This window comes from Epinephelus moara, chromosome 9, assembly GCF_006386435.1.
Source record: "Epinephelus moara isolate mb chromosome 9, YSFRI_EMoa_1.0, whole genome shotgun sequence".
Lineage (NCBI taxonomy): Eukaryota > Metazoa > Chordata > Actinopteri > Perciformes > Serranidae > Epinephelus > Epinephelus moara.
In genome coordinates, this window is record NC_065514.1 from 8165962 (window position 1) to 8171279 (window position 5318).

A 5318-nucleotide genomic window follows, 5' to 3' on the forward strand; every position below is an offset into this window, starting at 1 on the left:
AACAAATTACAGCTAAATTGGTTCCTACCTTACGACAAATTAAATGTCAATGTCATTTACATTACTTTTCACTGTATATATGATTCCTATAGGAAAACATAAAAGTTTTCTTAATTGCTATTGTGTATAAATAGTCAATCATCATGGCATCATTATTCATACTTTATTTTGTACATATTTTTGTGGATTCCTGAGAATTATCACTGAAGGAAGAGTGCAATTAACTGGTGGTTAATTGGGGTTCATTAGAAAGGCTTCCACTTTACTCTGAAAACAGAACAAACACTACACGATGTACAAAATCCATCATGGCAGCTGTAGTGTTAAATCATCCATGTTCTCTCGAGCCCCCTCAACGATCAGATGATGATTGGCATTCTGAAAGTGACACTTTAATGCTACTTGAGAAACACATTGTATTGCGCTCTCGTTATTATCTTTCCACTTCACCACTCTCCGACTGATATCTGAAACAGCTCTCATCATATTTATTTTGCACAAAAATATGAGCAGCCAAAGCACTTTTTATTTATACGGGGTATGTTTGGGAAAGTTGGTGCTGACTTTCTTGAGCAAAGCCACAGCGAGGATCATTTTAACCTCTTGGGTGTATAATAGCTGCATTTTCTTTCTTTTATCTTGATGGGGTTTTTTTTCTCGTAAAGTGTTGAAGCATACTTCTTGTCCAGGATGATTCACTTGAGCAAAATAACCCTTTGGCTGCTGTAGTGTGAGGCCCACAATAGAGATGCAGCTACTTTTCTGACATTACGTCAATCAAGACCCCTTCTGTGACGTGGTGATTCGCATGCTGAAAGTGACACTTTAATGCCACTTGACAAGCCTTTCAATTTGCTGTCTGGCAATTATGCACCCTCTCCACCTCACCCCATCGCTGACATCTGAGATAGCCGTCACCATCATCATCTGCCTGCTTTTCTTGCTTGGAGTGAAGGAGTGCTGCAAATCAGTTTGGTCCACTCTTCAATGTGAGCTGCTAACGCTGAAAACAAATAAACCATATTACTGCTAAGTCGCCAGAGAGTGTCCTCCTTGACCAGGTTTGTTTATTAGTATTGTATAACAGTATGTTTTCATATCACAGATCTGATGTCTTCTGTAAGTGTGATCATGAAGAAGGAAAAAAGCTATAATGTGCTTTGTTCTACTTTTGTTCCAGTGTTGCCGAGGAAATGAGAAAAAAAAGGAGAAAATAATTGAATTTGTAATGAATGTCCATAATGTAACAAGCTGCCTATGTGAAACCGAGTTTCTGCGGAGCTAAATAATTGGAAGTTTCTCTCTGTCTGTTTTTTTTCTTCATTTCTTTGTGTTTATACTTTTTCACTGCTTTAAAATGTCGATTTCACGCTGTAATATATTCTCCCTAGCCCCAAACAAACACACACACAGAGCTTGCAGAGTTTAATCAGTGCGGGCAAACCTTTTACATTTAAAGTCATTTAATACAGTATTAAAATATCACAAACATCGCATACTAACCTATAAATACATCACTTTATGTAGGATATTGCATGATGTAATTGTTACTCTGGTAATAATGAGTATTCTGCACCCAGATAATATTCCTGTGTGTTAATTTGAAGTGATGATGAGAATATCTTTCTCCTTCTGAGGCTGTATCTGGTATAGATCCATGGTTACATATATTCAAAACAGCCTAAATACTGCATCACTTTAGTTTCGCCAACTGATAAAGCATATGATTTTGACACTAAAAACCACCACTGATGCCAAGTGAGTCAATTTAACCCTACAAAATGCTTCATGCTTGCTGGATCCCCCCCAAAACATGTAGTTTTACGCTCCCTTAAACAGCTGCAGCCTGTTCTGTAATGCGCACACACCAGTGGTGGTGCTGGACAGGAAGAAAGACATGCCAAGTTGTGAAATAACCACTTACTGATGGACACTATTATGAAAATGAATGCTTGTCAAGAATGAATGAGCACACTGAACACACTTGTCTCTGCCTGTCTGTCTATCTATCTGTGTGCGTGTGTGTGTGTTTGTGCTTATTATTACAGCTTCACTTTTACACATTTTTGAAGTGATTTTTGCCTCTGGAAAAAAAAAAAATCACTCAATATGGAAAACAGTTCAGGTAGTTCCATTATATGAAGGTGGTGACACTTGTGACCTCAACTATTAGCCTAAGCTGTCATATCCGTCTATAATCCTGCAATCGCTGGTCAGCTCACGGGTACTTGCCTTTCTGGGAGGAAATAATGTCCTTCAGTCACAGCAGGTGTCAGATTTCAGACCTGGTCATCATAGTACAATAACGCCTACAAGTGTTGTTGTGAATGACTATACAGTAGGTGTGTTTCCATTCACCCGTTGTATTGATTAAAGGTACATGCAACTAAGTGCAATGGAAAGAGATTCAGCAAGTAAATGATGATGTAATGTAATTTAATACAGCCACTGCATAGGCCATTCAAGTGCTCCTTGTTGTGTCTGAATGGCTTTTAGCACATGTATGCACACGTGGCTGTGACCAGAATCGTTGCAGGAGCACATGGCTGCAATATTAGTTGCTCAAAACAGTCCTTTTACATTGTCCAGTCAGTCGATTGCTTCAAATCCAACTCTGTCTCCTTCAAATAATGTTTAGTCATTACCAATTTGATTTTTTAAAAATACTTTTTGTCCAGATAAAGATGGGAAATTATCCTGCAGAGAGGGACATAAAGTAATAAACCACCCTATTTGGAAGGAGTTCGAATGGAAAATCAAGATGAGCTTTTTTAATACCCCTCTGATGATGTCAAAATTTGGTAGCTCATCAGATAAGTGCCTGGTAGGAGACCATACGCACATATTTTGGGACTGTCCAAAATTAGCGGGCTATTGGCAAAACATCCAATGTGAGAAAAAATGTTTGGATACCGAACCCTTGGAACCTTCTTGCTTCTTATTAGGAACACTACCAAGGGTTGTAGACTATAATAACCAGACATCATTACTGAGAATCCTACTTTTAATTGCTTAGAAGATGATCACGATCTTTTGGCTAAGGCCACAGACCCCCACAGTAACACAATGGAGAGAGAAAATTAAGGATGTCTTCTGTATGGAAAATATAACGGCAAGACTGCAATTAAAATCAGATATAATTATAACTAAATGGGCACCTGTTATTTCATACCATCTACTGGACTCTTTGACCCCCCATTTAGACATAAGTTATATTCATTTATAGTTCACTTTTTGAATGTTATGTTTTTTCTTTTCTTTTTTTTCTTTTTTTATATATTTTTTGTTTGTTTGTTTGTTTCTTCTTTCCAGTCATGTATTTTCCTTACACCTGAGGATGGTGGGAGCCAAAAATAGACACTGAAAAGATGCTAAACTCCATGGATTCTTTTGCAAGAGGGCTGTATCTGTGAACATAATGACTGCACTGTGAGACTGCATTGAATTAGTTGGAAATAAAAAAAATGTTAAAAAAAAAAAACGTTTTGTGGGTACAGCTACTTGCTTCCTTTATTATGATCCTTGGCAACATGGATTAAGGAGGTAGTGTGGATGGTGGGTGTACTGGGCGTAACACTGTGAGACTTAGGACTGGGGTTTGCATTTTGAATTCCATGTGTGTCAAGTTTTAGGCAACTAGCGCACTTAAATCTTCAGTCAAGGTATGGGAAAGATTGAGGTTTCGGTTTAATATTTAAACAATGTAAACGTGCCATAGTTTGTGTTTCAAATTGTTGTTGAATCTTTCTGTTTTACACCAAAACCCTGACCACAATTACCGTAATCTTTACCATTAATAGGTAGGCTTTAAGTTTATCAATCCTAGCCCCCAGCTTTTTCGATACATAAACACACTTTTCCAACTGAGCTCCATAAAGTTCGTTTCTATGCTGATGATACCATCTTGTACACCATCTGCTCTATTGCAACTATGCCTTCTCCACCTTCTTTTGTGAACTTAAAGGTCGTGCTTGACACCAAAAAAACACAATTTATAGACTTCCCATGAGCACAAACCTCTGATATTCTTACTGCAATTCATTGAATTTGGTTAGATAATAGATTATCGTGTTAGATTATTAAGACAAATGGGATCAAACTATCTATCTATCTATCTATCTATCTATCTATCTATCTATCTATCTATCTATCTATCTATCCTTGTATTTGATGCTATCAATACGTCCAGAAGGACCATGATAAAATATACATATTAAGAATAACGGGTTATGGTTATACATTCCTACATTGTTGCTTTGAGACATGATATATTGCTGTTTATATTACAAACATGATGTAATGTCCACTGAGATATACTGTAGTGTCTGATCCTTTTTTTGTGATTGGTATCCTCAAGCAGAACTGTTCTAAACAACCATGTCAGAGATATCCGAAATGGTTTTGACATTTAAGATTGATCTTTTTTCTCTCTTTCTAGCGAGCAGTCAGAGAGGGTCGGCTCTAACTGTGTGACATAAGGGGGTGTGCGCACTGGAAAAACCCAGTGGAGCACAATCCCAGGCAATCTGATACAAGGCGGCACCCTACCTTGTCAGGCAGAGTGTAGCTACAGTGAGTCATGACACAGAGACAGGTTTTCTTTCCGAAGGCCCAGGCCTTTCTTTCCTTCCCAGCACAGCCATTTGGGTTACTGCATAAATCACCTCTAAGTCGCCTTAAGTCCAAATCCTCATGAGCTTTGAATGGCGTCTAGCAGTAGGACTGTGGGATTTCTGAAAATTGAATTTTAGTTCTGCGGATTTACTTATTGTTGGGGGTAATCATTCATGGATTTGGTTTGGTCTCAGTTGCTTTTTTATTTGCTGTAGAGATAGAAGGATTTTATATATGCATGCCATTAGAGGGTTATAATGGGCCACTGAAGGCAGGTTTCACAAATTGGATGTGACTTGTATTATGCTTCAGAAGCATTTTGAGTCATGTACTAAGTAGTACGGCTGATCATAAGTGATAGCCATTTGATTTGAATAATTCCAAGGGTCATTTGTTTTTTCCATAAATTAAAGAATGAACCTTGAAGAATCAAGGGTAGTAGCAATAATGTCTTCTGAAATATGGTTAAATATAACACTGGAAAAAGTGCTTGGAAGTCACCTGATGATCCATTTATAACATAAAATGATGATTTATCATATCATCAAACACTTACACAACAAAGCATGCCATGATGGCATACCTTTCTCTGCACTGCAGCACACTGTCAGGAAAACAAATTGCTATTAGCATAATAATTCAGTAAACTGTCATACTGGAGACATGGTGGTGGGGGGGGGGTCTTGGCAGGTATCTGTCCATTG